The 13,402-nt window shown below is 40.7% G+C and overlaps 1 protein-coding gene across 2 annotated transcripts in view; it reads left to right on the plus strand.

The window, feature by feature from the left end:
* The window catches only part of zfpm2a (zinc finger protein, FOG family member 2a), a 111,163-nt gene that overhangs the window by 53,789 nt on the left and 43,972 nt on the right, over positions 1–13,402 (plus strand). The gene's annotated exons all lie outside the window — the stretch shown is intronic.

Consider the following 13,402-nt stretch of genomic DNA (forward strand, 5'->3'; position numbering starts at 1 on the left):
ATTGTCCCACAGTGGGGAAATTTGTGCGATCGTGGCAGCAGGGGGGGGTGGGGTCAAACATAAATAGTTAAATAATATACATACATATTAACATCTGCAACATATGAAATTTACATATTCACATATTGGGAACATATTAACATATATAGCCATATATAGCCTACAGATAAAGTAAGTAGAAGATAAAGAGTTTAAGACACTAAAGTCAGAGTAAGACCAACCATTCACTTTGAATTGAGAACTTATTTACATTAAGCCAGACCAAGCTTAGAAAATCACATCTTGTTCAGCGCACTGTTTCATATTTTTATTTTTATTTTCTATACTGATTTAATCCCCGACTCGAAATTAGTGGCACACTTTAGTTAGTTGAATGAATCATATATATATATATATATATATATATATATATATATATATATATATATATATATATATATATATGTATATATATATATATACATATATATATATATATATATATTTTTTTTTTTTAATTAAAAAAAAAAAAAAAAGGCTGATCATCCACAATACTTAGCTTCTATTACGGGTTGGCTAAGAAACAACAACTAAAGAATCTCAGATGACAGGTTGCAAAAGCTACTCAGTACGACCCATTGGTCAAACGGACACAGCGGAACGCTGGCGAGATAATTGTGATCATCTCCTCTGCGAGAAACCATAATGATGCATTAATTAATAGTTTGCTTGTTTAAGCAATACATGATTTACTGATCAAACACCATTAGTTAAGACCTTCAATGTCTGTCTTTTGGGAATAAAATGAATCTTTAGAACATGCAGGAAAATCATCATATGTGTTCAAACCTCGGTTTTAGCAGCCATGGAAAAGTGATTACCAGGAATTCCTACATCTAAAGAGAATATTAAAGACATTTCCCATGACAGTCAAACCAACTGAGGTGACTCCTACTGGATCCAACCAGCCCCCCAACAAAAGCATTTGAAGTAGATCCATTTCAACCATTTAATCTACATATTTTATTGGTGGATTTTCAGCTCAATCCAGGCTGCAATTGAATAAAGTCTCAATCCATTATTTTTGATGTTAGACTGCACACAGCAGCTTCATATCTCTTGTTTGAAAGATCCCAGCAGAGGCTGGGGTTGACCTACTGCTCTTGTGGAGTAACAAGTCCTCTGCGGGTTTCATATTCCAGTCTGCATTTGGATTAATTAAGAAATTCTTATTAAAATTGTAACCAAGCTCCAGTTCATCCTGTTAAGTAACATAAGGAAAAGTCCATGAGGATTTTTCACCCTCCCCCACCATTTTTCCAAGATTCCATAAAACGCATAACTTTGTTAAATAATTTTCAGAGCAGTTTGGAGTGTTTTCTAAGCTCCCCCTCATGGTTTTGAAGTCATCAGTGGCTTTAAATAACTCAGGCTGTATTATAGCCATGAAATATGGCTTCACTCAGGGTAAAGCCAGTTATCCTTGGGCTGAAAAGTGATTTGACAGAGCAACACCTCAAGTTGCCTTCCAAAGTAACACACTCCATATATTTCTCCCACTATCTCTGCATGAATTTCCCTGAAAGGCATCCAAAAAGCAACCTTCATCTGTCCCTCAGATGACCCCCAGAATCTCTGTTAATGCCATATAAAACATCTTTTTGAATTGTTTGTTTCAGGCAGTCTTGGTTTAGACAGACACTTTACAAATTGCTGAACTACACTCTTAAACTGATTGTTGCTCTTGGCAAGAGTGTTAAGTTCTTAACTAAGTGCCCTCCGAGGAATTCATTTCCAGTTCATCCCGGTGTTTTTCTTTTTTCCTTAAACAAGCAGGTGCTGGTCATCACCTGTAATAGACTGTGGAGGGGTTACAGAATATGCCAGACTCGCCTCGCAATTAAAATCAGTGGAAGAAGCTTTGGCATATTGCCTTAAAGGATCTCATGTGTGCATATTCTCTTGGGTCCTTTCAATGCTTTGCTGCTTGCCCTCTCCTCTACTGAAGTTTCTTTACTCAAATAGGGTACTGGCTGTTAGCAGCATCTCACTTTCTCTCATTAAAGGCTAGGTCAACCCAACTGGCATGTTTTGTTTTATTGAGCCTGCTTTTAGGGTTCAGCATAACTTTCTACTTTGTTTCTTAAGACACAAAAAAACCAAACTTGATTTTGGCTCTAGAGGATCGTCTCTCTCTTACAGTAGCATGGTTTGCTTTCTTTTATTTGTTTTTAGACTCAAACCTCTATTTATTGAGCTGTTGCCTAGTTAAACATGCAGCTGTTGGCACCATTCCTAATATAGTGCTGCATTTATCTCATTTTTTTTTTCCAACAGCAGGCGAGGGAGTTGTTGAAATCTTTAAAACACAGAGACACCCAGAAAGGAACAACACCTGATGCCTCACCTGGATAGAGAAAGAGGAAAGGCAAATGTGAGTGGGATAAATGGAAAAGGGAGAAGAAAAAGAAGAAGAAAAGTAAAAAGTTTTGAATCATGTCAGGGTGGACAGTGCTGCAAACGCAGGGTCAGAAGGCTGGAGAAAGTATCTGAGGTAGAAATAAAGGCTTCATGAGCCTCTACCTCAGCTAGGAGGCACTCTCAGTCATTCTTATGAAGTGTGACCTCCACAGACTATTAAATCTCCCTTAACCCTCTTAGATTTCTTGAAACCTTGGAGGTGAGCGAATTACCCGAAGGCAACCAGGTATATGGCAGCGGCGACACCTCTCTCATGCTCGAAACACACGATCCGCCGGTGAGATATTGGTATGCCTGCTCTAAAATCAAACATATATTATCCCTTCATCCAGGCTCATCATTTAAGATATAGCTTTTAGAGGTCAAGCTATTTTTGTCGTGTCGCCTTGTAAGGCGTATAGTTCCGTTTCTCAATTCTTGGCATCAGGCCCAGAGAGGGACTAAAGTGTAATGACTCCTTACAGTAAATAATGAAAATACTCTGAATTTAAGAAGATTTTGCATTAACGTAGACAGGAGCCCTACTTTGGTGTACATATAGACGCATGAAGAGAGAGTATGTGAGGTCCGGATACTTTTTGATGGGAGGGTGAGTAAGGACAGGGGGAGGACTGGGTTACTGGTCTCCAGAGGAACGAAATGGGAGCACAGCTGCAGCTGACCCAGCTTTATGTGCTGTGGTGAGGAAGCTGAGGCGGGCTGGCTGCTGCTGGACAGGCCTCAGCAGCCGACCGCAGTGGTGGATCAAGCTGAGAAAGAACGTGAGGAGCATTACATGCTGTTGTCCACACGGACCTGGAAAGAGAGGTACAAAGCTTAAAAAAAAAAGAATGTATGAAAAGAGAGAGGAAGCAGAAATATAAAAAAAAACAGAGGGCCGAAAGCCTGACTGGAAATCTGGGCATCTGCAGGACAGAGATAGGGTCACATCTCGACCGTTTATCAAAGAGGAAAGCAGATTTCACAGCTGATGGGTCGGCTGTGGCAGGTCTGCAGACCCCAGGGGCTCAGCTTGGCAAGAGGGAGTGGAGTTGTACTTGTTACCGTTGCAGACCTGTTAACACACTCATATTACACACAACTGGACAAACATACACCTGATCCTACTGTGGTATTTTTTTATACACAGGCTTCATCATTCTCAGATTGCATATAGACTAAATATCGGACTAAGTGCAGTTAAGACATCGTACTGGAAAGGCAGAAAGCTTTGAGCTGGATTTACAGACATAGCAAAGTTTGAAATGATAAATAACTGTGAGGATCAGGAAAAGGCGGAAATACAGAAACTGAAAGAGAGAAAATTTATAAACAACATGGCCCCTTCTCTTCTCTTCTCTTCTCTTCTCTTCTCTTCTCTTCTCTTCTCTTCTCTTCTCTTCTCTTCTCTTCTCTTCTCTTCTCTTCTCTTCTCTTCTCTTCTCTTCTCTTCTCTCCTCTCCTCTCCTCTCCTCTCCTCTCCTCTCCTCTCCTCTCCTCTCCTCTCCTCTCCTCTCCTCTCCGTCTGACTGATGGAGCAGCCACAGCACCATCTCATCCCTCACTTCTCACGCTGATCAATCAGACCATTAGACTCCAATTACAGCCTCAGCCCCGGTGCAGGTGAGCGACGAGGACATCCTGCCGGCTGCAGACACAACGCCTCCGACTGGCGTCCTCACACTCCCCAAATTAACACAAATTAATAGTGACACTCAGACATAAATGTCTGCAATCGAGAGGCTAAATTAACAGTCTGGGTCGAAGCTATTGAGTAGCAGGTGTCTTTAAAAGTGGTAATTACCAATCCTGGACAGAACCAGGGAGAGCTGGTGGCACACGGTTTGCCTGGAGTCAGGGGCCCGGCCCCTGTGAGCCTGGCTCCCATTGTAGGTGTTAATAATTGATTGGGAGGCGAGCTATTAATGAGCAGCAGATTTAGAGCTCTGTTGTGAATGTGTGTTGATGAGGGTGTTGCTGCCTCTTGTTCGATGCCTTACCAATGCTAATTACTGAGGCTTAGTCAAGGTGCACTGTAATTGAGTGCAGATTCTATAGAAATCTGGTCTTTATGTGTTTTGAGGGCCTTTTAGTACAAATTACATGGTAATTATAATGCACATGACTCCAGATTAAGATCAATTTGTATTTTTTTTTTAATCTCGTCTTCCATCTTAATTCACTTGTTAGAAACATGTTATTGTGAGGATAGGTTTATGATGAAACACAGCTACTGTCGGAATCTCTGGCACAAAAAGTCAATGATTTATCCGGTTAAAAATCACAACAACAATCAAAAAACTCTGTAGGATAAATTAATAAATCAACACATTTAAATTACTGCATCTGTAAAACTAGTGATTTCTGTTGTGTTTTCTTCTATTTACTTATTTTATATCTATTTTAGTGAAACACAATGCAGAAATAATCTAAATTGTGAGGGAACAACCTTAAATGTTTGTTGTTGATAAGTTAGACACGTGTAACACAGAGATTTAGTCCTTTATGAATTCTTTTCAAGTCTCACTCACACTGAAATAATTCATATTTGTACTGAAATGTACATGAGAAAACGAATATCTTTGTCCTTTTGTGCAGAATGTGTGCGTATGTGCGTTTGTGTGTGTATCTACATGCAGAGATGCACTTACACGTGTGTGTTTTGGGCCGTGCTGCGGTGTCTGTTTGGGGTGGGAGTGCACGAGCGAGCGCCTCGTGGGCATGCACGTGCAGACGACGTTCTGCTTTTAGCCGTGAACAGAGAGCTTTAGCTCCAAGACTACATAAGAGCGAAAATGTCAAGATACTGTCCTAATTTTCACCTGGGACAGAGAAAGGTAGAGGCTGTCAGCCGATGGAGTGTGATTATTGTGTAATTGAGTACAAGCGTAAGAATATGGGCCTGTGTGACCAAAAAATGCCCCAAAATTATTCAGCCCATCACTCAAGCTATTTATCTCAGCCCTTTTGCCCACCCTCTCCTTCCAATATGTTTATTGTTAGCTACCCCTAAACTTTAACAAGTGGTGGCAGATTTTCTGTTTCAGAAATTATATTTTTCTTCTTGTCATTGCTTCATTAATCAAGAGGAGGCATTCTGAAAAATGTTTTGTTTTGGAGCCTGCAATCTATTTTGTGTGTGTGTGTGTTGTAGTTAATCTGCGCCCGTGGCAGGTTTCCCCTCCGAAACGCAGCGCTAAGCAGCGGTATCGCAGGCCTATTGTTGTAGCCTCTGTCATAGCAAGGAGAGCCTGATGCAGGCCTGGGCTCGCCTGATAAGGAAAAGAGGATTCAACATGGCTGGAAAGGAGAATCAGTGGGACTTGAGAGTGGAGTATGGATGGGGCAGATGCGCTCACACACACACGTACACACACACACATACAGAATGATGCACACATGTTCTGCACGCATACAGTCACACATGAGCCGGTGCACACACACAAATCATCACCATCATCACACTGGCACATGCCCAGGCAATTATTTACAGTAACATCCAATTACATATGCAAGAAGGCACCGGGGATGGGACCTCTCTGTAGTATAGTTACTAAATGACACACACACACACACACGCACTGGAATCTGCATATACATTGTATACATTAAACAAAAATTTAACTTGAAAGCTACTTTTTTGAGTACAAACAAACACGTTCATGTCCCTCCGTCTGCATTTAAAGGTGCCCCCCCCCCCCCCCCCTCTGCTTTCTATCTGCCACACTGTCTTGGATGTGGTTTGAAAGCACTGAACATTATCTGGACTAACAGGATTTGAATTTCTGTGTTGGACACACAAATAATACTGGCACAAAGAATGTGGCTTCATCTAATGAAATAATAGGCCCAAATTTTAGGCGGGGAACCAATTTGTGATTGCATGCATCAATTATTTCTTGGGTTTAAACCAATATCAATGCCGGGGTCTCTTCAGATTGGTAAAATGGTAATTATCTGGCCTGTGTTCTCCTCTCCCAATGTCATCCATATATTTATCGATGGCACCATCGCTGCTGTTCATGTCTTTACATTTAAAGGCGGAACATGCTAGCAAAATTCTATATTTATGTATTTATTCCCCCCAAGTTCACACTCTCAAACTTTACTTTATGTGCATAGATAGAATTCATTCCCACCCACAGATCGACATATTTGCTATGAAGCACTCAGTCAGTCTGCGAGCAGGTAGGCTGTAATGGCTCCACTGTTAGAGAGATAATGCATGGTTGACTTGATCTACACATGAACCTGACATTTAGGCCTCACTACACGACAACACAACTACCCTAAACTGATCCAGCAGGTCCCCTGATAAGCAAAGCAGGACTCACGGATGTGCTTCGCACTCACTGTAATACTGCATGCTTCCCTCAAACATGCTAACAGCATGTTGACGATAAATACACATGTACAATCCAATGCATTTTCCATGTAGATGTTTAGCAAGACTTATTGATTTGATAGTTAATTTTTCCAAATAATGTGTTTGAATGGTAAGAGGTGCATCTATTATAATTATTTCAAATATTGCTGAAACATCAATTGTGGTTTTCACACCTGCGTGTTCGCAAAAGTCAAGATTTATTTCTTGTAAATCCTTTTTTTTTTTAAATCAAAAGGATCAAAGATTTTTTTTCTCTCTCCTCAAATGAAATAAACACGTGAAAATTTAGTGTTAATCTTCACTTTTCTCTCACTCCCCAAATCATCTCCTGCTTTTGCTTTAATCGAATTTCATCAGAAACACTTTCATGTTATTTCCTACATTTACACTGATGCATTTTGACTATGCTTTACAATTTTATTAGACTGCTTTCATTTCTGTTACCTTTCAGACAAAGAATTCCTTAAGTTCCCTAAGTTCCTAGGAACTTCTAAATTACTGTAGTTCAGCCTTCACCAGGTGCAACAATAAAGTAGAAATTATGCCTTGACCCATCTACCTATTTGCAGTCATATAACATATTTTTTCTACCAATGTAAACTTAACTTTTCATGAGTATAATATATATATATTTAAGCATATTTGTCTGGGATTACTACGATCATGCCTCAGTTGGATTGGCATCATTAGAGTTTCATTAGAGCTTTCATTGATGTGAATGCTTCTTCAGGCAATGCTTCCTTTCCACATCATTGCAGGTGTAGTTGCATGCAGGTTCGTGGAAGTAAACATGCAGACACGTTATGAAGGAAACATCCTAAATGATCATTCTTTGAACTAGATTATGAGGATTCCATTGTTGTTTTGGTTTTTTTCCCCATCAGTTTATTCTATTCTGCTGTGTGTTCATTTTGCTCAGCAGCAACAAAGCAGGGCCAGTGATTGTTGAAAGCCCCAGTGAGGCTCCTGGTCCTTGGGGGGGGGGGGGAACTCTGTTTTCCCCTATCCCACCTCTCTTACATGTCTCTGGATGTTTGCTGTCATTGGAACATCAGGCAGCAGTAGTCTGGACAGCAGGTCTTCACCCCATAGTTACTGCAGGTTTATGTTTTCTTTCTTCATGTCTTAAACATTCACAAAAAGCTTGATGAACATAAGCGTTTATGCATTTTTCTCTTTTTGGCTTACCTTAACACTTACCACTTATTTCAAGAGCAGAAAAACACTGTCTTGTATACGATGTGCTTCTTTATTTGTTTAGATTTAAGTTTTGGTCTTTGCAGAATGTTAGACAGGCAATAATGATCAGGTTTAGAGCCCCTTTCTTTGCTTTATATGCAATATGTCTTCACAAATTAATGATATTCAAGTCTTTGCTGCAGTGAGAGAAGAAGAAGAAGTAAACGAAGTGAAATAAAGTTGAGTGGTGCCAGCTGCCTCACCATCTGTCACTGTCATGACTGGACTCATGATATGTTGAAACAACTTTCGAGAAAAGTGGTACGATAATCCTCAATGTTTCCATTTTCCAGGCCCTGATAGCTCTTCTGGTATTCCAGCTGAAAACTGAGTTCACAGTGGGGGGGGGGGGTTGTGGTACATGCAGTCGGCTGATCACTCCTTCTAATACGGTGGCCCTGAAGTTTAGATCACGACTACCAATAGGAGGATGAAACAAATGAAAAAAACAAATGAATGCAAGAGAAAAGATTTTTAAAAATCTGACTTCAACAGGATTTGTTTGTCTACAAATAATAAAGTCTGTCCAACAAAGATGATAGGTGTTTATTTTGAGGTTTCATTTCTTTGCCACTGATACGAAAGCAAGAAAAAAAGAATTCGAAATTCTCCTCAATCATACAATATTTACTGCAGTCATCGCAAAGCACAAGAAATCGTCACAAACAAAACTCCACAATGTTTCCTCCTGTTTCCCCTCATGCTCACATTGGCGATAGAAGTCGAGAAGCTAGCTTGCTTCACCTCCCTCAAAAGAAAGATGGACGGCCCCACTGCAGGGAGGCAAACCCCTGCTGGTGGACCTTGAATGGTCCTCGCTGTCCCCTGTCCTGGCCTTAGCCCTGTGATCCTCATCCCAGTTGGCTCGGGGCCCGCCAAAGGAACGGTCCTGTCAAACTCTGGACGGATGAACAACCAAGCAGAAAAAATTGAAGTGTTCTTGTCAAAAAAAGGGTTAGCACCGAAGATAAAAAAAGCTGATAGGTGCTGGTGGAGATGAAGGTCTGGACAGTGTCCATTTGCTCCTTGGTGGTCCGACAGCGCCTCATTAGATGGATGTGTATAAGGCTGTCAGAGCAGGAATATTATACCACGGGGTCGTCAGCAAACTAATTGGGTAACAAAGACCATTTCCAGCTCGGGGAACCCATCTTTTAACAGTCCGCGTGCTGAGACTCTGATAAGAGAGTTCACGTCTAATGCATTTAGTGAGGTGCAAGTTCACCATCTTTATCTTATTTACTTAACTTGGTGTAAATATTGTTGGTCTTTTACGGTGGATTTAGTAAGACCCCATTTCTTTGAAGTGCACCCAAGGATCAAACTATGGAACACGGGCAGCAATATGGAGACGATCATGTGGTATGGAAATCACAGATACTTTTTTACGCATTTTGTTCAACATTAGAAGAAAGTTACATTCGCAGTGCGTTTCCTGTTTCTTCTCTTGGTGTTTTGTCATAAATTATTATTAATTGTGCGCTGTGTTTATTGTAATTTGTACACTTAGATAAGGAGCTTTCTTTTCTGAAACAGGAGGTGAGAAAGTCTCCAGAAATAAAAATCACATAGGGTAGATGTTGTTCTAATGCTTCATGCAATTTAGTCCACTGGAGAAGAGAAGGAGAGTTCAAAAGAATATTAAAATTCAATACCTAAAGGGGGGCACAGAGGTTTATCTAAAGTCAGGGGCTTTATTCAAGCATCATGCCTTCTATTTTATTGTTGGTTTTTATTTACTGCCTCTGACGGATCCCGTTTTGCCAACTTTGGTTATGAGCAGGGATTTGTTGTGACCCCATTGACTGATTGACTCTCGAGTTCCCTTTCTTCCTCTTTGAAGAAATTCCCAATCCACATGTTTATTCCCAGCAGTGAAAGAGGGGATCTGTCCAGAGAATATGCCACCTGCCACCTTGACCCCTAAGGGGCCATGGTAATATCCATACAGGTGAACATTACTGGCTCCAGGTTTGCTATTATGTTCTCTCACACGGATCCTCGTCGCTCGGGGAGTCAGCCCTAACTTACATGCAAAAGATCAAACAAGTCCTTCCCAATTGAATTCAAATGGGAAATTTCGAGTAATTCAAACAGTGAGTAGTGAAGCGACAGGGCTGTTCTGTCCCCTGACCAAAGCCAAACACAAGTAGTAGACGAGTACATACGTGCAATCTACCTCCAAGACACGATTAAGTCCCCGGAGTACGAGCATTACAAATTCAGCTTTCTCTTGTTTACAACTTCAAATAGTTCTCGGGACACATGCATGTACTTGTGAAGTTGAATTAAACATTCTCCATTACAAAGAAAGTTGAGGGCATTGTTGGATGATGCTGAAGGGCTGGAAAGGAAGTCAAGATTATTCATATGTAAGTTTTTTTTTTTTTTTGCTTGAATCGGAGGAGAGTGGCGTGGGTGATGTACAAATATTCAAGGAAGGAAAAGGGAGGAGATGAGAGAGCGTTTGGAGATAAGAGGAGGAAAGAGAGGGGGAAGGAAAGGAATAGAGTAAGAATTGATAGGAAAGGAAAAGGGGTTGCTTGTCTTTAGGGCAGGTACAGCTTACGCTAAACCAGAGCTGGAGCGACTCAGTGTGCCTAAAGTTATTGAAGAATGGTGTATGGAGGGGGTACCCCTCCCCCGAAATCCTCATTCTTCTCTCCTCTACCACTTAATTTAGTCAGATGTACATTCACTTTCAAAATGCCAAAGTAATATAGTAAGATATCCTATAGTGTATCAATAAATAAGCTCTAGCAGGTCACTAATCTGATTTGAAAAGCTACTGAACATACAGTCATCACGCACTGACACCAACAGTCAGTAGAAATACGACCACTGTGAGCATTTCAATGAAGGGAAAGAAGTAATAGCTAATGCAGCACATGAACTTTGATGCTTACAGTCCAGTCAGCAGGATAAAAGGTGATTTAAATGAGAAAATATTTATTCCCCATAGTGCCACCATGATAGCGGCGGCCAAATAAACGCACATGCGTATAGTGATGGGGTGTCCCTTTAAAGATTCTGGGAACAGCAGCGACTCTCTAAATTTAATCGATTTTAAAATGAAAAGTCAATTTAACAAAGTTGAAAAGAGAAAGATGGGCTAAGGGGAGAAAAAAAAAAGCATTCTCTTGCACTCAAGCAGTAAACTAACTGCCGCACAGAGCAGGCAAGAGATTTCAGCTGAATTATCTCCCACCTCACATTTGCTCTTAGGCAAGCAGTTTAAAAGCCAAGCGATTGAGCCAGTGATCCAATTTGAAATGCAGAAATGATTAGAGCAGCTTGCCTCATTTCATATCGAAATTCTCTGATTTATGACAGGGCACCAGCCAAGATCTATCTCTAAAGGGAATTAGCGAGCAATTCCTGCATATTTCTGTTATTTAGTCTCCCAATAGCAGATGCTATAGCCTTAGAGAGAAAGGGGGAGAGAGGAAGGAATGAAAGCGATACGTAGGTATCTTTTCATTTCACCAGATGTAACCGTAGTCATTTAGAGGAGGAAAAAATAATGACACAAAAGACTTGAGAAATGAAGGCATTTCCTTCTCTATGCAGGATGTTGACCGAGAATCTTATTTCATGTTGCGGTGGAAAAATATGCAGCACCTAACTATGAATGCACACGTCTTTTCCAAGCATGGATAGTAATGTGAGGACACAGACTGGCTTTGGCCGTTTTATTCGACAAAAAAAGACCCTTACAACCCAACCATCCTTGAGGCTAAGAAAATATTAATACGCAGCGCGATAACGAGGGCTAGAGGAAAATCTCCCTTAATGAAATTTCCAGTTGACCACATGCAATTTGTTTCATCGCAGTGAACAACTAATTGCAAAGGACGTTATCAAGGTGTGAGTGTGCTGTCTGCTGTAAACTGACTGGTAAAACAGGTACAAATCCTTTATCCTCATTCCCATGTTAGAAACAGAGAACATATAAACTTGACATAACCTGTACATAAGCTTTTTTTTTTTTTTTTTTTTGGTTGTTGTTGCATTTATAGTCCTGGTATCACCTGAGAAGAACATTGTACCTTAAACTTAGGCTGTTAAAGAGGGTCAAATGTGATGTAATGAAAGGTGTTTATCACCGATTCATGTGGAGAAACGTGTTTTCTCATGGAAAATGAGGGAAAACGTATAAAATAAAACTGTTGATGTCATTATTTGAATGGTGCGTTTTCACTGGTGTTTTTCTTTCAAAATTCATACTTTCATACTGAGTGGGTGTTGAAAGCGGAACGTATGAAGCCAAATGAATGTCTTGAGATATTCAGACGCAGTGGTTTTGATCTCTCAGTTGTCTAAATCCTGCAGCTGTGGGATCAAGACGGATACAGTGCCAGTCAGTGACCTTGGTGAGGCGGAGGGGAAAGGAAAAAAAAAAAAAAAATACGGTGAGGAAAATAATCATTCCCACCAAGGTTTGTATTGATTTCACCTGCCCTGACCATGCAGTGGGTTAAGGATAGCCAGTGGTGGTGAAATGGTCAGCGGTGATATCATTAGCTTGTTGTTTACACAGGGAAGCAGGGAGTTAGAAGAAGCCTGAGTGTCACAAGCCACTTTCTTCTTCACCTCCTTCAGCTGATCAGAGGATCATGGTATCAAGGAGGGATTAGTAGCGACTTGGGATTTGTGTGATTGGTTAATTTATTGCGGTGATGGCAGGTCTTTCATCTATGGCAACATTTAATCAGCGCAGCCACAGAGGCTATTACAGGTTAGCTCGTTTCTGGAGTCAGTCCGGCTGTGCCATCAGCTCTATCACAATTCCCCTGAAATTTCCAAATTATCTGGAACAGGCTTTAGCTTCTCAGTAATAAAAATTAGAACAGATTCCTGATAGAAGCTTTTTGCTCACACAGGGCCAATTATAAATAGTACAGCCTTGCCTTGGAAGAGGAAAAGGAGAGGGGGGAAAAAAATCCAACTCTGAGAGATGGGCGCGGAACTTATCGTTCAGCCCCTGCTCCGCTCTGATCCAAATCCGTGTGGCTGAAAATTTATATTAGATTTTATCACAGAGGCCTAAGTCTAGAAAAATCAATGAAGGTTATCTTTTATGTTGCAGCAACTTGTGGAAATATTGATTTTCATTTTATAGCGAATTTGGAGCATCAGTTTGTAATCACTTCCTCGCTGACTACACTGTTTTGGTCACTGTATCTCTTACACGAAGAACGGTAACAGAGCTCAGAGAAGAAAAAAAAAATAGAAATAGAGTATTGAAACCACTGGAGTGAAGGCAGAGGGAGGATAAACCATAACACACTACATGGACAGGAAGGCCAAAGGGGCTTTTACAGGCTCTGACAGAGA

The sequence above is a fragment of the Antennarius striatus genome, chromosome 9 (assembly GCF_040054535.1).
Source record: "Antennarius striatus isolate MH-2024 chromosome 9, ASM4005453v1, whole genome shotgun sequence".
Lineage (NCBI taxonomy): Eukaryota > Metazoa > Chordata > Actinopteri > Lophiiformes > Antennariidae > Antennarius > Antennarius striatus.